At 44.8% G+C, this 25,133-nt stretch overlaps 1 protein-coding gene and 1 long non-coding RNA gene across 2 annotated transcripts in view; one reads left to right on the forward strand and one right to left on the reverse strand.

Moving 5' to 3' along the window:
- Positions 1–25,133, reverse strand: part of LOC309529142 — a 598,034-nt gene that overhangs the window by 358,284 nt on the left and 214,617 nt on the right. The window lies entirely within an intron of this gene.
- Positions 22,733–25,133, forward strand: part of CNR1 (cannabinoid receptor 1) — a 28,043-nt gene continuing 25,642 nt past the window's right edge. The window contains exon 1 of the mRNA XM_082216908.1: positions 22,733–22,884. The gene's annotated coding sequence lies outside the window, so the exon portion shown is untranslated. The remainder of the gene's footprint in view (positions 22,885–25,133) is intronic.

Genomic DNA, 25,133 nt, shown 5'->3' on the forward strand with positions numbered 1-25,133 from the left:
ACTACCCCTTCCAATTGTTCTGAAACTATTGGAAGAGGAAAAATGCATTTAAAATAACTCAGAAAAATATGAAGCAAAGGTACTCCTGTGAAATGGGGGGGGGTGGGACTACTTAAAATTGAGGCTGGGGGCTGCCTATGGCCCCTGGAATGCTGATCGGCCTAATCTCTGGATTCTTTACAGAGAATATCTATCATCTATCTATCTATCTATCTATCTGGGACACAGGTGGGACTTGCCGATTAGCAGGTTGGCGGTTCAAATCCCCACTATGGGGTGAGCTCTCATTGCTCAGTCCCTGCTCCTGCCAACCTAGCAGTTCAAAAGCACGTCAAAGTGCAAATAGATCAATAGGTACCACTCTGGCGGGAAGGTAAATGGCGTTTCCGTGTGCTGCTCTGGTTCGCCAGAAGCGGCTTAGTCATGCTGGCCACATGACCTGGAAGCTGTACGCCAGCTCCCTCGGCCAATAAAGCGAGATGAGCGCTGCAACCAGAGTTGGCCACGACTGGACCTAATGGTCAGGGGTCCCTTTACCTTTATCTTTATCTATCATCTATTTATCATCTATCTATCTCTATCTATCATCTATCTATCTATATCTATCTATCTATCATCTATCTATCTATCTATCTATCTATCTATCTATCTATCTATCTATCTATCTACAGCTGCACTAGCTGTGTCATTTGTGAACTGAATCCATACAGTGGAAGCACACAGGCTGGAGACAAAACAGTATTTTCAAAGAGGGTTGTCTGAGAGGTACACTGCTTCCCATGGTGTACACACATGCACAAACACTTTTCTAATGGCCCCATTTATCCAAGGTGAATGTGGAATTGAGTGTACACTTCACAAGCACCAATCTCTCCTTTAAATTGCTTCCAACTCTCTGGGAGAGGGCAGGAAAAGATAATCTGTCTCATGCTCCGGAGCCTCTTCTCAGGAACTGGAAGCAACTGTCCTCTAGAAATTCCAGGAGGAAGCACTCCTGAGACTGACCAGTAACTTGCCCCTATATGGGGGTGATTACTTAAATATAAATGTAAACCAGCTTTCCATACAAAATGTACTCCCCGCAACATACACACTGTTTGAAGTTTAACCTTTTCACTCTGGTTAAATGGAGCAGTTTTAGCTGACTGCCCTACAGAAATATGTCAGTTTGCCAAGCATTGTGTAAACATTTGGACTGTTAGTCCTTGGAGCAACAAGTATCTCCCCATATGTGTTAGCAGCGCACTGGCAATGAGGTCCCAAGTGAGCCACCGGAATGTTATACTCTGCAGACAATTAAGCTAATGTTTTGCTTTTTGCGGAAGTTATACACTATAGGAAATCTATGACCTAAATGCAGGGGCCAACATCCATTACATCATCTCTCTGGTTTGTTTCAGAAACTTGATTATAATGGACAATTGCTGGACCTCATTAACCTATTAATACAAGGAAGCCTCGCCCTGTTCTCTACAGAGGATGCAGAACTTCCATTACCCTTCAGTTTTGTCTTTTTGTTCCCCCCTGGTGCTTGGTTTTAGAGGAATTGTGATTATAATAATAATGCTATAATAAGCCATGCACAACAACATAAATGCTTCCCCGAAAGATGCTTCCCTTCAGGTTTAATTTTTATCCTCAGGGCAGTGGAGGTTCATCTTTTGGGCAAAGCATGGCACAACATTCTCCTATGATTCTGAGCCCCTCAAAACCTCCAAGGCCATACATAGACCAGTCTTCCTCCTAGCACTGACAGTCATTATTAATACATTTTTCACTGGCTGCGCAGCATCCTAGATGCTTCTGCCAATCTCATTTGTTTAGCCAATCGAAATGTTTAGGTTGGCAGCCCCCCATGTCTGCATCTGGCCCCAATCACTGCTAGCACACAGCCCCTAGAGAAGGTTGCATGGGCCGAGGAAAGGCTCCTCACTTGTGGACTAGAGGGACAAGACTAGAAAACCAGGGAGGATGAAGTAACAGGAAAGTCTGTTGGTTGTGGAGGAGCAAAGAAGAAAAGGCTAAGGTGATTCAGATGAGGAACTTCAAACCCTTTGGAAGCTGCAGCCCAAGCCAGAATGGAGCTGAAGGGACACAATCCCAGCCCCTGAAAAGATTAGTGATATTAGCCAAATTATTAAGATGAGGTTCCATTTTTGTTTTGCACTTCGCCAGCTGTCCTGAAAGAACCATTATCAACAAGTTTGTTTTTGTTTCCAGGCATAAACACCCAGGCTATTGAAAATTAGAATATTGTGTGTTCCACAATTCCTAGTACTGTTTGTTCACTCAAGTCGCTTACGATATTCAAAGTACTTTTAGGTTTTTGGGGAAGTTAATGGGAAGGAAAATTGTCTTTCTGTCAATAGAATGAAAGCAATTGGTTTCCATCTGGGTAATACTTACTCGCAAGAGCCGTGTGCCTGTGAAATTAGGAACATGGGATGCCACCTTGTGCAGAATCAGTCCATGGGACCATCTAGCTTCTCTTTACTGACTGGCAACAGCTCTCCAGGGTTTCAGGCAGGACTATGAAAGGCGGCTTCCATGTTCTGCTACTGTTTTAAAATCCAAACAAATAGTTCCAATAACTCTAAGACTTTCAAATGAGACTTTTCCTGTTTCCAGGGAACACCCCTCTCCCCAGTCTTTATTGTTTTTAATAACCACTCTCATATCAAACCCTTTATCTAATTCCCATAATGTTTATTATCAAGGTGCATAAAGCTCCAGAAAACCACCAGCAATATTCTGTACTTCTCTAAATAAAATGCTTGTCCTATGTCTGGTTCCAAAAGCAGACTTGCAGTGCAATTCTATGCATGCCTAGTCTAAGAGGGTGGAGGTTTTGTCCTAGGCCCTGTGCTATTCAAGGTTGTTGTGTGTGTTTTTAATAAAAAAATAAAAAATGTGGATGAGGGTATAGAGTAGGGGTGGGGAGCCTTTTCTGGTTGCAGGGCTGGATCTTTAGTTCCCACCCTGCTGGGTCAAATTTGAAAGGTGGACAAGGCCATGAACCTGTCAATCACTGGGCATCACTATGGCATCCAGCAAAGCTGTGCTTTGAAGCTCCAATTGCCAGGACTTCAAAGTGCAGCACAGGGTCTTTGAAAGCCCTTTTACAAGCAGCCTCGTGCTGCTCTTTGAACCTCTTTTTCAAAGGTTCAAGGAGCAGCTTGGGGAGGCAGAAGCAGTTTGTATTGAATAGAAGCTGCTTCCCCTTCATAGAATAAAGTGTGTTCCCACAACCCATCAGTCCTTGTGCAGTGGGAGCATGCAAAGGAACAATTAGGAGTTGACTTTCAATTCTCAGTTGTTTCTTTCAAGACTCGCCCTTACCTGCTCCACACATGACATCATTAAAAGCCTTCAACAAAATACCAAACTTACCTGAATAAGTTTGACAGTCATGGAATAAGAGGAAAGGTCTTCTTGGGATCAGGAATGTGTCAAGGAACAGGAAGGAGAGAGTAGAACTAAATGGGCAGTTCTCCCAGTGGAGAGTTGTAGAATGTGGAAAGTTATTGGGATCTGTGCTTTTTAAGTTGCTCATAAATCATCTAGCGTTAGGGGTGAGCAATGAGTCAGCCAAACAAAGCAAAACAAGATTGCAAAGAGTTCTTATCTTAAAGGACCTCTCCCAACTGAGTGAACCGGTAAAAAAATGGCAAATGCAATTCAGTGTAAACAAGGGTAAAGTGATGCATGTCAGAGCATTAAAAATATTCATTTCACGTATTCACTCATAGCAGCTCACCAGGAGAGAGAACTTGGGGCCACAGTGAAAAGTTTGATGACAGTGTTGACCCAGTATGTGGCTGCTGTAAAAAAGGCAAATTCCATGCTACGGATCATTAGGAAATGAACTGAAAATAAAACTGCCAAAATAATAATGCTGCTATACGAAGCTGTGGTGTGACCACACTTGGAGTACTGTGGTCGGTTCTGGTCATCTCGCTGCCAAAAGGATATTGTAAAGTTGGGAAAAGTTCAGAAAAGTCACAGTCAAGATTTGATCAAGGGATGCAGCAATTTCCCTATGAGGAATCATTGTAGCATTTGAGGCTTTTAAGTTTGGAGAAAAAGGCAACATGATAGAAGTATATCAAATTATACACAGCATGGAGAAAGCATGGAGTAAAGGTTTTGTCCTTGTCTCATAATACTAGAATTCATGAACATGGAATGAAGCTGAATGTCGGAAGAATCAGAACAGACAAAAAACAAACAAACCCCCCCCAAACCTGACTTCTTCCCAGAGTGCATGTTAAATTCTTCCGAATTTGCTCTCACAAGGAGAAGTAGAGCTTTCAAGTCATGACATCCACAGAGAAAATACAGCACAAAACAGGCAGTGTCCTCTAGAGACACTTTGTTACAATGATGGGCATGGGGGGAAATCAATGCATTTTTTACCAGATCTCTCTCCCTGCTCCCATCAGTAATCTTATTACCCATATGAATCAGAACTGTGGGTGCTTCCAGACAATCTTTCTATTGAGCATTTATCCAGATTTGCTCATTGGGGAGGCTATTTGACGTTGCATCAAACCGATGTATTCCTTATCCTAAAGAACCTGGTTCTTTGGGCAGGTTGCACAAGAGCTAGAAATCAGCTTTAACCACACAACCTGAATTTGCCGTTATGTAGTTGGATCTCACCTGGAAAAAAAGACCGTCTGGAAGTGTCCCATGAAGCTCCTGTGGCTGCTGCTGAATACTAATTGCATTATAAAATTTATCCATCCACAAAATGGTTGGGTTATATAGTAAAATATGTTACTGAGCCTACCCCTAGACCTCTGCTTGGAGCCTAGAGTGACTGTTTCTGCTTCATTAAACGGACTCCTTGTCTTACATACACTTTGGCGTTGGTGCTTTTTGATCCCTTCTGCCTCTCTGCTTGAGGTGTTCCAGAATCTGCATGCTCATGGGGGTGCTTAACCTCATTTTCTCCTTAAATATCCTATATTTATATGTCTCAACTGTTTTCCTGGTTGTGCAATTAATTTATCTCAAAGTCACATAATACAAAGAAGCACCAAGGTTTTAAAGCAATTTTAGGAGGCGGAGAGTGAAAAAGGCAAAACAAAGAGTTCGGTATAAAGATATGCTAATGATTTCTAAATAAAAGCTGCGAGATGATCTGAAGGGATCTGCAACAACAACAAAACTGCTTCCTCCCGGCTTCTGATAATTCCCTAGAAAACTAGGTGTGCAGAAAATAACTGGGCAGCTTCTGTTAACTGATAGCACTACATTTTCATGGGTAAATACACAGGTCTCTAAACACTATTTCATGCCTTGTACATCCTTCTGAAAACGGCCAGCTTCTCCCCTCAAATGCACAGTGGCAAGCATCTTAGTATACATTACTTGGTCAAAATTATTGGCCTGTGTGATGCTGAATGTTTGGCCCATTGCACATTTTTAAGATCAGCATGTGGGCCTCTTATTATTGATCTGCTGAGTTATTCAGTACATTCCTTTGTTGGTGTTGCCTTTCACTAGATATTTTAAGTATTTGATTAAAATACATGGAGAACCTATGCAGAACCATATGATAAGGCCCCATTGCCTTCTGATTAATACAGAGCCGGTCGGTCTTAAATATTCAGAAACGAGCAAAGGTCCTGTCTTGCCTGCTGCCTTTTAGCATGTGTGGTCATTCTGCTCTGCAGAGCACAATTGGCACATGCTCCACAGAGAGGTGCTCTCAGATAATCGCTCTCCAGCAGAGGCCATTATAACTGAAGCTCTGTTCTGCTCTATGGCATTCTTAGCATACTGATTAACCCAAATCTGTTTTCTTGTGCTCTGTCCAAGGAGTGTTAAAAGCCTTTAGTGCCATAGGCCCAGAAGATGGACACAAACCGTTGCTGTAAGAATGTGCTTGGGGTTATTTCCAGTCAAAACCTTTTGCTTCCACTGCCTTTTCTGCTTTGTAAATCATTAAGGCTGTAATTCTGTATCTGCTTACAACTCAACAGGAATTACATTTTGGTCGACATTTATAAGTTTGTGCTGTAAACATTGCAGATAGATGTTGAATTTGTTCCAATCAGTTCTCCCTCACCAACCAAATGCCTTTTCTTCTTCTTTTAAAAGTCTTATTTCTGTGAAATTAGATAGTGTAAATAAAGTATGGCCAGCATTTTTGGCATTCATGGCTAGAAAACTTCATAATTTCTTGTTATTATGTGTCCTACTCATAATAGAAACAAGAAAACTTATTCTCTTGCATCACTTTATATGTTTTTATTGCTGGCAAGTATGTTGTATTTATGCATTAGTTCCATAAAATGAGTATATTGGGCTCTTTATTCCAACCTTGACTTTGCTATACATATCCTGGACAAAATATTTGTTAACCTGGCCAGTTTAGATTGAGTATTTTGGCAAAAGAAACAAAACGAGAGTACATTCTGATGTCAGCACAACCTACAAAAGTTAAAATATGTGTGGGGTTTTTTTTTTAAGGCTATCATCCTCCATGGCTGGTGGAATGTTGAGAAAGTGCCGTGGGTGCCGACAGTGGCGGATCTACATTTTGGGGGGCACTGAACTGTAATGGGGGCTCCTTCACAACCAGCAACGTGATCTGAGTACAGGGCTGTTCCATGACAGATCAACACACCTTTACAACATCGGTGCTACTCTCAAACTTTGATCTTTGTTGTTATATGTATTTCAGCTATCCCAATCAATTTGAGTTGGGTCAAAATGATAGGTGGGTCCATGAACCGGGTGGAATCATCTGAATTGCTGATAGTAGGGTCTAATGAGAAGCTGTGATGATCTATTTCTAAATGTACCTGTATTCAATTAACCCAAGGCTCTCTCCGAAGCCAGTGCAAGGATACCTGCTAGTTTAATGGGGCTTTCTTCCATAAGATATAGGTCTTTATTCCCCCTTGTTCCTTATGTAGATCTTCACTCACCACCCCTTCTTCGCTGGCAGGGGAAGCCCTGCCATTTTGTTCTTCGCCTCAGGTGCCGAAATGTCTTGGGCCGGCCCTGTCCATTTGGCCAGCAGAAGTATTGGCGCTACACCGAATTCCGCAGTGTTTGCTTATCTCCCCTTCCGGGTGTAAGAGTTTTCTAATTAGCTTTTGAAAGCACTGGTCTGCTGGGCTTGAAATCAGGGTTCTACTTTCACAAGAGAGAAATACATTCCCTCAACACAATGCACACATCAGCTGAAAATGCCACTGGGTTCCCCCCTACTTGGAAATAGCGGAAGCTGCCTCTTTTTGCATTTTGTGCTTTTTATCATATTTTTATGTTGTGAACTGCCCTGAGATCTGCGGATGAAAAGCAGCATACAAATTTAATGAACGAAATAAATTAAAAAATGCAATTCCCAGCCCTACCTGGAGCTGTTGCGGATTGAACTTGGGACCTTCAGCATGCAAAGAAGATAGTCTACCACTGAGCTATGCCTCTGCCCTTACCTTACCTCCACCCGCCCGCCCCCCCTCCACCTCATCCTACTTTGTTTTTTATCCTTCCTTGCCTCCTGAGATCTCTACAGTGCAAGATCTGTGCGGCCATTCACCATGATACATGGTAGGGGTGACAGTGTCATGTTTAACTACACATTTGAATGCGAGGGGGCAGCTCAATCTTCCCATGTTTCTTGTGGGTTTCTTGTACGCAGCTGTGTACCGTTTCCTGCAGATGTCTACTCGTAAGCTTCAACACAGTGATGACAAGTCAAGGCAGAATGTGCAAGCAGAGACTGCAGGAGGATGTGTGTTTTGGAAATGCCAGGACACATTCAGCCCATAAAGCACAGGTGCATCCTCTTGTCTGTGTGAGTCAGTATATTTTAAGGTAGACAGGAGACAGAGTACATCATGCACAGAGGTTGATGTGGTAGCAGCCAGTCTTGGGTATCTCTCTTGGGGCCATGAGCCTATAAGACAGAAGGAAGACAGGCAGACTACATTTGTAGCTTCTACCAAGCTGGGCATGCCGCAAAGTCTGCATCACTTGCCCTACATTTAATCAGGGCAGAGTTAAGCCAGTCTCTCCCTTTCTATCTTGGGCCCATTAAGGGCTCAGTAGCTCCCCTGGCTCTAGGGAGAGGAAAAGAACAATACTGAGCTAAATTTGTGATGCAGCACTCAACCAGACACACACCCAGCACAATTTTTCACTCCGCAGCTCTGCATAGGTAGTAGCTCTGAACATGATCACAAGCCTTTTTGATGTGCGAGAGAAACATGGTATGTGGCATGGCTGTAGCACTGCAGTTTTTGCCCCTTGAGCACTAGTCCAGGCAGTTTCTGCTTGTGCCAAGCAATTATAAGGATGGCTTGGCAGCATGAGTGACACCCAAGGCTGTTCAATGAACACTAAGGTCAAGCAGGGATTACCACGTTCAGTCTCAGAAGTTTCTCCACAGTTGTGCCACATTAGCTGCCCACAAACACCTAATCCAGGGATGAGGAACCTCAAGCTCTGGGGGTGAATGTGCTTTTCCCAGGAATCTTTCTGGTCTTTGTGACCACCCCCAGGCCATACCTCTTTTCTCCAGGCCACACCTAGTGAGTACCAGCCTTGCTATGTGGGCAACTGAGTGTTTCTGCCCTGCTGGAATCTGTTCTTGAACGCTGATCATGCTTCTTGGTTGCCTGGATGAGGGACAGAGAGAGTAGGGGAGGTGTAAATTAACATTTGTTGCTCCACCCACCTTTGCTTCTGTCCACCACTGGCATGTGGCCCCTGCAAGGTTGCCTAGAAGGGAATGTGGCCCTTGAGCTGTAAAAGATTCCTCACCCTTGATCTAGCCCAAGCAATGCACTTTCAGTCATGGATGAGCCAGAAGGCAAGTTGGGACCCCTGAGTGTCAATGACTTTTGAATGTGCATAACATTCCCCCCAAATTTTACCTTATAGAAGGCTTCACCAACCTGGTACTTTCCAGATGTTATGGACCACTGCTTGGGAGAACAGACTGTGGCCCAGTGGCAAAACATCTGCTATGTATATGAAAGTTCCCATGTTCCATTCCCAACATCTACAAGTGGGTCTGGGAGAGACCTAGAAAGCCACTGCCAGTCAGCTTATAGATAACATCACACTATTAGACAGCTTTCTATGTGCCTAACTCCATTCTGCTCCTTCCAGCAGAACCAGTGTACAGGGACAATGTGAGTTGTAGTCAGAAACATCTGGAAATCACCAGATTAGAGGAGACTGCCTTAGATGGTGCTATCCTAAACAAGGAGAAGGTTGAGAGCAGAAATCTTGCTTTCAAAGAGCACTGACACAGAGAAACCTAGACTTCAAAAGTAAAAATAAAATAAAATAAAATAGTAAGTGTCTTGGTAAAGTATCTGGTCCCAGGTCCCCAGCATCTCCAGGAAGAGCTGTGAAAGACTCCTGTCTGCAACCTTGGAGAGCAGCTGCCAATCAGAAGAGACAATACCGGGTTACGTAGACTAATGGCCTGACTCACTATAAGGTAGTCCCATGTACCTACAAAAGAAGGAATGTCACCCTGTCCCTCCACATGACCAGTGATTCCAGGAGCATTGGTGCCACTGTTTTGAGAGCCTCCCAATCCAAACTGTCACAATTTAAATTACAGTAGTGGGTTTTTATGAAAGCAATAGTGAGTGAGGTACTTTGTATATAATCCTCACCCACATTGTGTATTTGCATGCAGTCAAAAATGTACTGAGCCTGTAATGTAATTGTACACAGTTGAAGAGTGCTGAAGATTGACTGTGAAAGGTCATGTTTCCCCCGCCTGACATAATGGGGGGAAAGAGCCTTTTCAGGGAGGAGGAGGAGGAGGGGGTCTATTTTCTATGTAGTTGTACAGACAAGCTGTGCTTATTAGACTAGCGCACCTTCATATAATTTGGCCTTGACAATGATTCTTCACAGAGCAACACTGGAAGACAGAACGAAATCATAACAAAAGCAGCAGCAGCAGCAAAATATTCTGCTTTTTTTTGTACTTTCTATTCAAGGACTTCAGAGTGCTATACCATTATTGTTAATCTCATTCTTCTGTAAACCCAAAGGATTTATTCACACATAATTTATATTTGTATTTATTTGTTTAAACAATGTTTATGCAACTTAACTCTAGTAATCCAAAGATACAAAAAATAAAAATAAGTTAAAATGATAAAATCAAACTACAATTAAAATATAAAGTCTTCTGGAGGTGCTAGAAGTTCAGTAGGAAGGGAGCCTGTCTGACTGAACTGGAAGGAGTTCCATAAAATTGACACAAACACACACCGTACTAATAGTTTATAGTATTCTGGAGGAAAGCATGGCTGGCTGGCTAGGACCCTGAAGAGTAACATTTTTATTAGGAGGCAAGACTCTATTGCATGTTTTGTTGCAGGTCCCACTTGTCCTACCTATATTCCTTCCTAACACACCAATAACTTTAGAGATAACTAAGAATCCTGGGGGGGAATAGCAATCACCTAGCACCTCACTCTACAAAAGCAGACTCATGGCAATTCCAGTAACCTTGCAGCCCACCAAGCCAAACTAAACTCATAGCCCATTAAAGAAAGGGCAAAAGAAACCCCCTCTTTTTGCCATCTAACTGAGGCAGGCAAAAGGAGATGGTCAAAAACATGGCAAATCACAATAGGTGATTGGTGGCTCTACCCTTTGGTGAGCTACAAAGTAGTAAAACCGCTAGTACAAAATCAAGGGTATGCCCCCCTTGTTTGTCACCATTCACTGCTACATCAGGGGCAGGGTGCTGTTAGACTCCCATCTGCTCCCATTAGCTTAGCCAGTGTGGAAGGGTGATGGCAACTGTAGTCCAACAACACCTTAAAAGTCCCTCTCCCTGCACTAGGTCAATGGGATGTTGCGGGGCTGCAGCAATAGCCTCCTGGCTTACTGGGAGGCAGAGAGGCAAAGTGCTGGCAAGGCTGGGGCTTTGCGGATGCACCCCTGGATAGCTCAGTTGGTTAGAGCATGGTGCTGATAATTCCAAAAGTCACAAGTTCAATTCCCGTATTGGATAGCTGCATATTCCTGCATTGCAGGGGATTGGACCAGGTGGTCCACAGGATCCCTTCCAACTCTATGATTCTATGATTTGGCACTCCATCAGGTGCCTTTTCAATGCTTTGCTCCTCACCCTCCTTCTCCTGGTAAGTGGCAGCACAGCTGCTGCCTGGAGGCTATTGTTGTGGCTCTGCCTTACTGAGCAAGCTACTCCCTATAAGAGCCTGAGCCTGGAGTGAAAGAAGCAAAGCTGGAGCCATTGTCCTCTCAATAACCTTTCCTAGGAACTAGGTTAGAGAGCAACCAGTAATTAGATTGATCCCTTGCCTCCAGCTATAGTTGTCTGATTGACTGACATACTTCTCAGTGCAGTAAGCATCTCCCAACATCCTACGAAACACTGACCCAAATTTCTCCCTCTGTCCTTGGTCAGCCATGACGGCCAAGAATGATTCTTGTGAGGAGTAGGTCTAAATAGAATCAGGACAGACCAAGATACACAAAGGGCTCATTTGATTTTTGAGAACTGTTTTGGGGACCATTTGGCAGCAAAACTCTTCTGGGTTTTCTTTCCTCCACAAAAGAAGGCAGAAAGGAAAAATCAAGCATCGAGCAATGGAATATTCTAATGGTGTTTTCAAACTGTCCTCCTCAGTCAGACTTCAAACGCACTGAAATATTTTCCATGCCCATTTCTTTGCATGATTAATAGCCAAAGCCAAAATTACCTTCTTCGTTCGTCTGTATACTCTCATAAAGCAAATAAAAGATAAGCAAGGCCATCATTCTGTAAAAAGAATTCTACCAGCATCTCTTGCCTTAATGTTTCATACCTTAAAGATTGTCTGGTAACCAAGGTGACCTGTAAGGATAACCAGCAGGTGTGAGATGCCTAAGAGCTGCATCATCAAAAATAGCAGAGCGCATCCAATTCAATCTTGTGGTCCTAGCAAGATGACCACTATTGCTGTACAGTATCCATTTGTAGGAGCCAAATCATGCCCAAGATCAAAACTTGATGTTACAAGGTATATGCAGCTACCACTGACCTGTCATCTGGTTAAACAAACAGCAATAATAGTAAATAATATTTCTTATTTTGTTTTATTGATAACCTGCCTTTCCATCAAATAATTCTCAAGGTGACTTGTAATCGGTTGTAATAATACAAAACAAAAACACCCCAAACACACACTCTCTCACATACAAGCCAATAGCCCTTAGGCTAATAGATGGAGCTCCCTTCTGCTTTGCAGTCTCAGGGAAATTGGTTGTTCTTCCTGGAAGGAAGGGGGTGAACCCTTGGTCCTCTAGCAGGGACTGGAGTGTGCCCCCCCCCTCATAAAGGTAAGCCTTATTTCCTGTTAACTTCTGGGGCTTTTGCTTGCTAACTGCTTCACTCTGTTATTCTATTCTCAGTCCATATTTGTTCATTGGCATAATTGATCATGCCAACAATAACATAAATAACTCAAAACTATTATAGTGAACATAATCAAGTTTATTGTTTTGCAGCCTGACAGTGGATTAAGGCCATTGTGGCACATGCATTTGCCATAAACCAGGTAATTTTCACCCATGCAGCAACAATTCAAGGTGCTAGCTCAGCTAAGGTGTGCGGAAGAGAGACAGATACATATTATTTCCATCTGAGAAATTGGTATTGAGGGTTGTCTTCATGCATACAAAGAACAAGGAAAGGCAAATGTGAGGAATAACCAACAGAAACAAAACCACTGTGTGTGCATATTTATAACAAAATAAATCTACATTAGAGTTGTTGTTTTAGTTGCAGTATACATTTTTTCCCTTTTTGTGGTTTTGGGTGATCTATATCCATACCTTTGAATTGATAAACATGTCTTAAGTTTGCTTCAGAAAATGAAGAATTCACAGCTCCCCAAACCCATTTGGGAAATTTCTTGATACTGATGTTTATGTAGTCATGAGGCACAGTTTAGATACATTCTGGGGGAGGGGGATTTTTTGCTGTACAAATTTTATGAAAAGATGATCTACACGCAGCACTCTTCTCTGGTGCTCAGTGATGGAGGGGAGAAACACATGTTAACAAAGGGGAGGGAAAACGCTTCTCAGTCAGCTCATAATGTCCCCTGCTGTTCAATTGGGATTGTAAAGGGTATGCCTTAATGAAGGCAGGTGAGAAGGTGAAAAAAACTAATGAGGGTGTTCCCTCTGCATTGAAAGATCACTTAGGAGCTGCAGGAACTTCTTTTGTGTTAGGAGAATGCACAAATTAGGTCTGAAATCATCACACGCACACCGAGGTCACAAAGGACTGACTCTTGGTGCAGCAGAGTCCCTTTCTCTCCCTCATAACCAATTTTGCACCTTGTGTCATTTTTTTCTTGTTCCTCAAGGTTTGAATTTATGGTGATCTAGTGAAAAGGGACCTAATTTTATTGTCCCTTTTTTTTTTGCTTAGTGCATAAGGAATGTGGGAGAGAAAGTGTTCTCTACTGCATGCTTTGTTAAAGGAGTAGCTCTGACTAGCCAGTAGCCTGTGCAGTTTTTAAACTCCTGGAATAGTCCCCAGGGTGAGTCACACCGATACACCGATTTAAGATACAACTTAAGATACGTTAAAAAGCAGTTTAATTGGCTTTGGCCACAGTGCAGAAGTTTCTGTTCTTTAAAAGGCTCGTAAGAACAGTGTAGGGGCTCTCCCTACCCACCACACTCACAGATTCCAAAATAGAAAACATATAGAAAATCAGTTTTTCATGAACATTTAACACAGGCTTTATACAGGCAGTGACTGCTTTGCCCTACGGTTACATTCCTGACCTCCATGTACGTTAGCAGTGCATGCATAAGCCTGCTCTGCCCCCTTCTCTGACCACTTCCTCGTCACTGCAATGTGCACACACAGTCGTGCATCACTTGGACGTGCATAAATCAGTCGCTGCCTGTACAGTGGTACCTTGGTTTACGAACTTAATCCGTTCTGGAAGTCCGTTCTTTCCTTAATGAGGCCTCCTGCCACCGGTGCCCTTCCACCATTCTGATTCTGTTCTTAGACCAAAGTAAAGTTCTCACACCAAGACACTATTTCTGGTTTTGCGGAGTTCGTAAACCAAATCGTTCTTAAACCGGACTGTTCTTAAATTGAGGTACCACTGTACTGAATACTGTTTTCCCCTATATATATATATAAACTCATGGAACATGGAGGGAATGAAGAGGAGCAGACAGCAGCACTGCCTCAGAGAGAAAATTAGACAACAGTTTCCCCCTCAGAATCCGGCACCCTCTGAAATATTCCAGATAAAAATGTTCCGACTGGTAACCTTTTCATTGTTATAAGAACCAATCCTAATTCCTCTGTCTGTCACTTGCCTTCAGATATACTTTCCCCTGTGTCAAAGAATGGGGCATTTGAGGAGAGCGGTAAAAAGAAGAGAAGAAAGGATTAGCCTCACCATCAAAACAGCAAAAGCAAAAAAACAAAACAAGCCACTCGTAACTTCTAATGCCACCCATTTAAAAAGTAATAACTAAATACAATAAATACATTGACAGATGATTATTCCCAACACAATTGGATCAGCTTACCTATTAACAGTTCTGCCAAGAATAGATTAAAAAAAAAATCAGTTAACTATACTCCATGTCTTACTCATCTTGGTTTCAGTGAATGCACAACCCAAATTATCAAGAATTGCGGCTAAATTGGTGTACTGTCACTCAGGTCCAATTTAAAAGGACAAAGCAGAAAAAGAAGACAGGAGAGAGGAATATTGGGGGGACGGGATAGCTTCAGGGTATAGTTAATGATAGGAAAGAAAGGCTTTAATGCCTGCATCACTGGCTTTAATTTGTTTCAGGTCAGTAGCGGTAGGAAGTCATTAACATATGATAGCTATTCCTTTTCCTGTGAGTTTACTGTCTCAGCCTTTGTCCTAATAAACTGATATCCACATTACAAAAATCGCCAGCCTAATTGGCACCTTTGTGACAGCAACAGTACTCAAACCACTAGATATGTAGGCAATCCACCTCGGTATGCGCTGCTTTTGTACCAACCCTGCTGAAAAGAATATGAATAGCAGGTGCTTTGTGGATTTCAACCTTGAACTACATCCCTCCCCACCCACAATCTGAGGAGCATTGGGTAGGTTGGAATGGCACGAGAAATCCCTCTGAAACACTGGTTGGGTATTTATCTCAGGGTTCAGCAAATTAATGGAGCACTTTCAACAAAAATTAAACTTGTGCAAGGCAGCAAGGAGCACTTCAAAACACTTTACAAAATGCAAATGGTTCCTTATTGTCCAGCTCTTTGTGCAATTAAGTTAGGCAATTAAATTATTCATCAGGGCAACGTGGGGTCACTCTTTTTTCCTTCTTCATTTTGCGGGTGTGCTTCTGGCACAATGGATGACAGCGGAGTTAGCTCTCAACAGATCTGTTTGGTAATGGCTTGTTCCAACTCTTTCTATTGCAAAACGCTGTTCTGCAACAAAGAGTCCAGATTCTAAAGAGACAAAAGACTAGGAGGAAGAAAATGTATGGTAGGATTATTTCTGATTTTCAGACATTAAACAAAAGCAGCTCCTCCAATCCTAAGCATATTTATTCAGAAGTCCCATTGATTCCAAGCATGCATGCTTAGGATTGTGGCAAATTCTCAGTAGAGAATTTGAGAGCCAGTGTGGTGTAGTGGTTAAGAGCGGTAGTCTCGTAATCTGGGGAACCAGGTTCGCATCTCCGCTCCTCCACATGCAGCTGCTGGGTGACCTTGAGCTAGTCACACTTCTTTGAAGTCTCTCAGCCCCACTCACCTCACAGAGTGTTTGTTGTGGGGGCGGAAGGGAAAGGAGATTGTTAGCCGCTTTGAGACTCCTGAAGGGGAGTGAAAGGCGGGATATCAAATCCAAACTCTTCTTCTTCTTCTTCTAGACCCAACCAGTTTCTCAGAAGGGGTTCCGAGCACTGCATTGTGAGCATGGAAAACACAATACCATTGGGCAGTTTGTTGAGAATGTTTCTTACTGCAATCCCCAGGGAAGGTTCACAAAAGCATTACTCCGCTATGTTCATTTGAGAAGGGGAAAGTGCTGGAGAACTGCCTAATGGATTTTCTTCCGGAAGGAGCTAGAGGGGAAACCAACCTGTCATGAAAAGGTGTCTGGGAGTGAGGTGCAAGGCATTCTCACCTACATTCCTACATGAAATCAGTACCAGGAAGAAAAGTGTTACAGGGCAAATGCATGAAGGGAAAAGTAGACTACCTAGAACCAACACATACCTCACCGTCTCTTGCTGTCTGTTGCCATGACAGTTGCAGTTGTCAGCCCAGATACTGAAGAAGCTAACTGTTCACTGTTTAATGAAGTATTCCTAGTAATTTTCCTTCGAAGGACATTAATTTAATCCCGGGGTCCAAACTCTGGCTAGATTCAGCAGCGCTTGTGTTTGCTGGCAAATGGAGAACTGAAAAACATTGTTCCATTCAGTTGACTTGGAAGAATCTCTTCATGTATACGACAGCTAGTTTCTCTATATATAACTCCCCAATGGCTTCTACCACTGGATCAGTAGTAGCATGAATACTTTGGGAAGGGGAACTTTTAAGAGTATATGACTCACACTTTAACTGATGGCTACAATGTGCACTCACTAGTCTTAGAAACAGAAGTTGGTAGCCTGAATAAAAATGAGTGGAATAAACCAACTAAACACTAATCCTATGGACATTTATTTGCAAACTAATCTCCTTGAGATCAAGAATGATTTGCTTCTGAGGAAGTATCCACAGGACGCTCAATATAGGTAAGGAAGGGTCTGGTGCTGAGAACCACAAGAGTTGTGTCTGCACCAACTCTTACATTGCATGAGTACTGACATACAGTAACCCCCAGACTGGTGTTGGAACAGCACAACTATCTGCACTGCTGCAACAGTGCACTGTATTCAGGCATTGTGCACTTCCCCAGTTAGGTACAACCAAACTTCCAACCTCCTCGCTTCTTCTCTTTTCTTAGCCTAGGAAAAACACTGCTGCAGGCCTGTGTTAAGAGCCCTGCAGGGCAGCTGTACAGATTCCTGAAAACAAACCAGCTACCACGTGGAGCTTGAACTCAGTGGCCAAGTTTCAACAGTTGGGGAAGAGACAATACAAAGATGTCCTAGGCCACAGGGTTCAATCTTTCCTACCTGAAGGACTATTTTTTCTCAATCAGGGGTGCCAATCGAGCACACAATGTGGTACATGCATTCCATTTGAATGGCAGTGCCTATTAACTTGGGGGGGCACTCAAATGTTTTATTGGGGAAACCGAAGAGACCTTGCCTCCTAGGAGTTGACTTATGCTTTCAATGTGCTAACAACAGTATCCAGTAATACTTCGCCTCTTTTAGAATTATCTCCCGTGACTGCGTTATGCTAAACTAATAAACAAATTCAGCTGTTAAGGGGGGAGAAACTGCTGAGATGATAGATTTCTGCATTGAAAAGCCCTTTGTTGATGTATCGTTATTTAGAGGGGTGGGGGGAAGAGAGATAATTATCCTGCTGTTGGAATCTGTTCTACTAGTTGAGGCTAAGCCTGTTTAACAAGCAGTAAACATGGTGGAGGACGGGCCAGTGAAGGAGAGAAGCACCCTAGAGCATTCTGTGGGCTGGTTCTGGTCTGTTGGCATTTACACAGAGCATGTTTTACCTTAGGAAGGGGGAAAGGTGGCCTTTGGTGAGGCAAGCAGAGCCTAACGGGTTTTAAATTAAATTAACAACAACAACAACAAACCCCGCAGGTGAAAGCAAACTGGTCCCTTTAGGAAAAGAAACGTAAAAACCAAGGAAATCTGTTATGATTTACTGCAGTGTAAAACGAAGGGTGTTTGTTTGTGTTTTGTTTGCACAGCAGCTTCACTGAATTTTCAGATATACAGCAGATACTCTTCTTGGGCACAAATGAGGTAACGCTCCTCTTTCCTCCAGGTAGCGAAGCCATTTCTAAAATAAATATGCTTCTCTCTTCATTGCACTTTTAATAATTGGATTACCATCAGCAAGAGGCTTGGTGGGTAAGAAATACATGTAGAAAGCTAGGATCAAATAGACTTAGCAAGCATCTCAGAGTCAGTACTAGGAAGTCTCCAGCACAGTTAGCCTTCTTGATTCTGAATTGCTGTCAATCTCAAAGGTGTTAATGTATTAAAAGGGAGGGGGAGGCAGAACAGGCAGTTTTGGTTTCTTTCTTCTTTGAGAACCTAGTTATTTTCAGAGGGCAACCATTTCATGCAAAAGGATACGTTTCTGGCTGCTGTAGTAAGTGCCAAATTCTCCTTGACCTCAATGTTATAAATATGAATGATTAATAATAATGATTTTATAATATGAATCCCCAATTGGAATAGGAAAAACTTAGCCATCTTTCTCTTTGTTTGCCCTTCTACAAAATTTACTGCTGCTGGGGCACATTTCTTGAAATTTATCAGTGAAAAAGAAATTGCTAGATTAATGATATCGTCTAGATAGAAAGCTGTCTATCATTATCATTATTTTATAAATTTATATACCGTACCACCCAATACCTGCAGGTCTCAGGGCAGAGGTTCCATTCAATGCAAGGTGAATCCTAACCCACATTTATATCTCTGACACAGCGATGTGCATATTTACAGTGGTACAACAGTGGCTTCAAGCACTGCTGCCATTAAGAATGTAACAATAGTTTCACTGGATCAGGCTAGTGGCCCATCTAGTCCAACAGGGGGCAGGCAGATGCCTTTGGGAAGCCCACAGGCAGGACCTCAACACAACAGCACTTTCCGCTCCTGCAGTTTCCAGCAACAGGTATTCAGAAGCATACTACAGTGGTACCTCAGGTTAAGTACTTAATTCGTTCCGGAGGTCTGTTCTTAACCTGAAACTGTTCTTAACCTGAAGCACCACTTTAGCTAATGTGGCCTCCCGCTGCCCGATTTCTGTTCTCATCCTGAAGCAAAGTTCTTAACCCGAGGTAATATTTCTGGGCTAGCGGAGTCTGTAACCTGAAGCATATGTAACCTGAAGTGTATGTAACCTGAGGTACCACTGTATATCCGACCATGGAAGCAGAGTAGAGCCAGTTAGTCTCAACCTCTATGAATTTGTCTAAAGCCATCCAAGTTGGTGGCCATCCCTGACAGCTGCGGGAGTGAATTCCATAGTTTAGTTATGCTTTGTGTGAAGAACTGCTCTCTCTTCTTTGTCTGTCCTTGTACATTACTCATCTAGGCAACCGTGCAACTTGCCGCTAGTGGTGCCTGGTAAGGTGGAAGGCAGGGAGGTGAACAGTAGGTGGCGCCAGAACCAACGACAGGCAGAGCCAACTAATTACGGTGGTACCTCTGGTTGTGAACAGGATCTGTTCGGGAGCCCTGTTTGCAACATTAGCAGAACGCAACCCGCGTCTGCGGGTCACGATTCGCCGCTTCTGCGCATGCATGTGACGTCATTTTGAGCATCTGCGCACGTGCGAGCGGCGAAACCCGGAAGTAACCCTTTCGGGTACTTCTGGGTCGCTGCAGGACGCAACCTGAAAAGATTTAACCTGAAGCAAACGTAACAAGAGGTATGACTGTATTGTGTTGTCATCATCTCCCTACAAAGTCAAAACTGAGACTAAGGAGGAGAAAGCTGCTCCCAGGATTGGTAGCTGTAAGAAAGAAGGCAGGTGGGGATTAGCAGAGGGCAGACTGAGTGCACTAGTCTCCACTACTACTTCCACTGCTACTTCCTGGACAACCAAGCCTTACAATCAGAAAAGCCTGGCACAATGTTGCACAGGATAAGCTTACCTAGGTACATGTGCCAGGGGTGGAATGCCCTTAGGAAACTGACGGAGAGGACCTGCCTCTTCCCCATCCCTGGAAGTGTTGTACATATAGAATCATATTGTAGAGTTGGAAGGAACCCTGAGGATCATCTAGTCCAACCCCCTGCAATGCAGTGATATGCAAGTGTCCCACACAGGAATCAAACCTGCAACCTTGGAATTATCAGCACCATGCTCTAACCAACTGAGCTACCCAGACTTGGAATTCTCCAATACAGCCTTGTGCCTTCATAGGAATTCCAGGCACTCTAATGATACGTGAGATAGATCCATGCGACCAGACCGCAAATCCAATATTTATTTAGCACTGTTTAGCATTATTACTCATTAAATCATTGTGTAATATTGCCATGATTATAGAATGGCAGGCATGAGAAAAGCACTGCAGCATTTATAATATTCCATGTATTTATTTTCTTCATTTCAAAAGCTCTGTGTTGGTTCCATTGGGTTCCCAGTGGCTACTGGTTGTCCGCACTCGCTTCCCTTCAACAATGCAAATTACATTAAGAGCTAGTGCAGCATAATGCTAATACAAAGAGCCTGAGCTGCAGACCTGGAAGTCTTCTTCCAAAACGTGCCTCTGACATAATATGATTTTGTTATTTCTTAAGGCCATTGGAGAAAGCAAGGTGCTGCCCAGTGTAAAACGGAATGAACAATGACAATGCCAGCATGTTGTTTAAATAAATGGAAGGAAGGAAGGAGGAGGTAAGGAAAGACAACGGAGGAGGCTTATTTGGGAATAAGCCCTACTGAACACAGTGGGAGTTACCTCCAAGAAAACATGCATACCAATTGCATTGCATTTTAAAATCTCAGCAGGCCAGGGAAAACAGAGATGTTTTAAGGCGACACTTAAAGAAGTGTGTGGACCGAATGCTGTCACTAATATGAGAAAAATGATACAGCCTTACCAGGTTATTGGAAAGAATTACTGAAATCTGCCTGCAAAATGTTTTGCACGGAGAACTCTAGAAGCACCATATAAATACGGCCTGTCACGTGCTTCCCAGTCTATTCCCTGCATAACAGATCATACGGGACTGGAATATGCGCCAGAGTGTGGGAGGAGGATTCAGTCTAAATGCGTTGCAGTTATAGCTGTAGTATTGATCACTGAAATGGGGGTGGAGAAGGGGGGGGGGGGAGAGACGCTGCCGGAGACAAACATAAAAACACCACCACCCACTCTGCGCTCCTCTCGCCCCCTCGCGAAGAAGGGCAGCCAGATCTGCGCACATGGAGAGCAGCAGAGGCCCGGCGGCGGCAACTGCGCCCGGCGGCTTTCCTTCGCGCCTTTCCCGCGCCCCTCCTTGCTCCGGCTGCTGCAACAGCCTGCTCGTGCGCTCCCAGAAGGCGCTGGGAGAGGAAAGGAGCAGGGTCCTCTCCCGGGCATATCATCCCAGTCAGAAAACTGAGCAATGGTGGGGTCACAAAACCCAGCGAGCCTGATTGGTTTATGGGGTGGCTAAGAAGGCCGCGAACAAACTCGCCTCGAGGGGTGGCCGGGCAGGGCGGGAAAGCGCGCTCCCTGAGGAGCCAGCCGTGTTATGCAGGGGCTGGGAGAGAAAAATAATAATCTGTAATTCCAAAGAGAAACCTGCCGAGATGATGAGGGGAGTCAAATTAGTATGAATAATGCAAAGCCCCTCACTGGATGGGTGGGGGGGGGAGGAGAGGAGGGGGCCGGAGTCGTTGCTAGGCTGTTGCCGGTGGCTCCGAGCAGAGGTCTCGCCCTCGGCACGAGGAGCCTCAGGTCACTTTTCAAGATTGAAATAAAGCAGGTCTCTCGTGAAAGGCCTCCCTCGCAGCTTAACTTTCCTTCAACTCTCCGCCCCTCCAGCGCCCTTGGGGCCTAGAGCCGGAGGGCATCCCGGTCCCGCGCGGCTCTATTTCTCCCGCCTCAGCCCGCCTGCTGTGCCCCGCGCCCCACGAGCTGCGCTGGGGCACCCCGCTGCGCCGACCCCCTCCGGCTCTCACGAGCGCGGCTTCGAAGCCCCCTTGCCCCCGTCCATTCCGCCTTCGCCAACCAACGCACGCAGCGGCAGCAACCGGTATCTTTGCGCCGGTGCCAGTCATCGATACGGCCTCTCGAGAGCGGGAGCGCGGGCAAAACGAGCTTTCCAAGGAGAGCAGCCGAGGCACGAATGCCCTCGCCCCACAGGGGACTTCAGCCCCTTAGCAAGAACAACAGCGTGCCCCTCAGCACTCCAGAAACGGCCCCTTTCCATTGACCCCCACTCCCCCTGCGCAGTCCCAGGAAAGAGCCCTGTTTTCTCGCCCCGCCGTCCCTCCACGCACGCGCGCACAACACAGCGCGCCTCCCTGCCCGCCTCATGCGTCGCACTCGCGAAGTTTGGCGCTCTTACCTGGTCCCCCACCCCCCACGCCGTCCTCCCTTCCTTCCCTCCCTCCCTCCTTGCCTGCCTCCCTCCCTCCCTCCCTCCGCGCTAGTTACTGTTGCCGCGCTTCTTCTGCTGCCGCTGCTGCCAGCGACAGGACAAAGGCACATTAACACGTGATGGCAACTGAGCTTCATAAATGGGACCAGGAGGGAAAGAAGGGGTGTGCGGCGAGGCAAGCTGTTGAGGAGGGGAGACGTCGGGCAACAAGCCGCAGCAGCCGAGGAGGAGGAAGAGGAGGACGGGGCTTCGGGGCGGGCGCTGGGCACAGTTCCTTTTCCTCTCAGAGCTCCAGGAGCAGCGCAGAAGAGAAGCACATGGCGAGCGGCGCGGGAGACCGAGGCCGGCGCCAGACCTGAGGGGCCGAGAGGAACGCGGAGCTGCTCCCCTCTCCTCTCCCTTTCCTCCTACCTTCGCGCCGCCTTCTCTTCCCCCACCCCTCCCCGTCCAGCCCTCCGCTCCCCTCCCCTCAGCCAGTGCCGCCGAGGGTCAGCCTTGGAGCAGCAGCGCGCCTCCACCGCGAAGGGAGCGCGAGGCGCGAAGACCCAGCGCGCGCTCTCCGGACCAGCCCCGCCGCGCCGCCTCCCCTCAGCCGAGGGAGCTGCGAGAGACGGGCCATGTGAACGTGGGGAAAGGTAAGGACGTGGGGGGGGGCAGCTTCTCTTTGGGCAAGGAGACCCGGGCGGACAATGGCTATAGGTCAGCAAGGGGGAGCCGGGGCGCCGCGTTGCTGCCCGCGCAGGGCTGGATGGAGAACCCCGCCTGGAACTCAGACCCGTCCGCCCAGGATAGTTGCGCGTGGAGTCGCGCGGTGCTCCGAATTTCCGGGGCGAACTCCTTGGAAGGCGAGGACCTCGCTGGACTCGCCTCAAGGTGCCGGTTTCAAGGTGTTCCTCTGGGTAGACGCAAGCCCTTGAGAGTTCAGTCCTCAGAGCAAAATCTCCACTGATTCCTCTGTCCGGACTGCACCTTTGGATCCCGGTCATCAGCAGACGAATCGGTGGAAGTTGCTGCCAAGTAGCATTTTCCGAAATGCCAATTAATGCGTGATCTGTTTCCCCAGGGGATGGATTTTTGGAAAGCTTTACTTTAGGAAGATCAAGTAGTTTATGTGTCACAGATAGGTAGCTCACTGTGTGTGTGTGTGTGTCAGAGAGAGTGAGTGAGCGCGAGAGCGCGCGCATATGTTTATATACATATATCCCACCCAACCGCTTTCTAATTATTGTTTGTATAGTATCTGTATTGTTGTAACTATGAATCTTTTGAGAGCCGCCTACAGCAATTCAGGTATCGTACCAGATGCATAAATGCTCTGCACTCTCAAACTGGGCAATTTTCTACATAGGATCAGTGTAGGCATCTGTTTAAAAAATGGTCTGAAACGGAAAATCATAACAATTCATTGGGGCTTGTATGAAATCCACAGCACCTGATGAACCAGGAAAGTTTTTATTTATGTATTTCTGGCCCCAGAATATAAATGTCCCCTCTAATGTCCTTTGTTAGGGAAAGAAAATAACCAGTCTGGAATTATACAGGAGCATAAAAAGGCAGAAGGTGACCTCAATTAACAGTCATTGAATGAATTAGTGCTTTAAAGGAGAGTCATTTGTGGACACTGAGCCTGAGACCTCAGCCTAGACTTTGTTGCACTTCACCCATTTGAGGTTAAAACTGCAAAGCGGTGTTCAGGTGGCTTCGCTAGATTTTGGCGTGTCTTATTTGTCGTTCCATTGTGTGATAGCACCATTGCTGGATACAAGAGCCATAATCAAAATCAATGGATTCTTAAAAGCAACCAGAAATTTGCAGATGCTGTGTTGTGTTAATAAAGGTCCTTTGCATATGGCAAATGGTGCACTGCTCTCTTCTTTCCTTCGTGTTACAGGTATAATTGATCTGATCCAGAAGAGATCAGGACAGAGTGACTATGTAATGAGGCAAGATTGAGTGAATGGAAAATATATTTTCTCCAGGTTCATTTCTTCTGTTAATGGATGTGATCTTAACGGGGATGGGGGGGCACGGGGGGGTGGAGGGATGTGACATCTGACAAGAGGCAGCTTTGTAGAAGCTAAAGACTGGTAGTTTTATGGCTAATATGCATTCATTCTTCTCCATACAGAACCTTTCAGAGCAGTCAACCTCTAGGTTCCCATAGGACTTTGTCTGACATAGAGGGTTTCGTCTTTAATCCTAACCCTTTGGTGATTAATAATGGAAGACATTCTTATTGATTTTTCCTGTATTATCTCTTCTCTCGCCTCTCCCCTTCCCTCCCGCCTCAACTCCCAACAGTTAAGGTTCTAAACAGCAGGAAAAGGCAACTATAGGGTTTTTGTTTTTTTGAACACTGGTGGTTATCCTGGATGCAGAGATGCTCAGTGAGGTATAAACAAAACACTGAGCATCCAATAGCCTCTAAATATTTGATGATTCCTCCCCACCATCCAGTCTAGTAGAATTATCTACAGCAAGTAAGAAATGGTTAAATCTTTGGTGTTAAGCATCAGGTATTTTGACAAACAAACTCTTCTTTGGGTGGGCTTCTATCAAAAGTACAAGCTACAGTGAAAAGCTTCCAGGGCGAGGTATGTCTCAAGCCTTGGATGAAATGGTGATTTCTGACATCATTTTACTAATATATATATTTAACTATATAACAATATTAGATGATAACTGCCATTATCTTGCTTTGAAGAATGCTATGAATTTTACTTTTAAGGAAAAAATATGCCTTCAGCATGCAATATGCCTTGGTTGCCTATTGTGTGGTTACTTTGAAACCATCTAGGAAAATAAATTCAATTAATCAGATTTGGGGGGGGATCTCTTTGGAGGTTTATTTGTACATGCTAAGCAATAATGATGCAAAGTTTTA

This window comes from Podarcis vaucheri (genome assembly GCF_965113315.1).
Source record: "Podarcis vaucheri genome assembly, chromosome: 3".
In the NCBI taxonomy this organism is placed as follows: Eukaryota; Metazoa; Chordata; class Lepidosauria; order Squamata; family Lacertidae; genus Podarcis; species Podarcis vaucheri.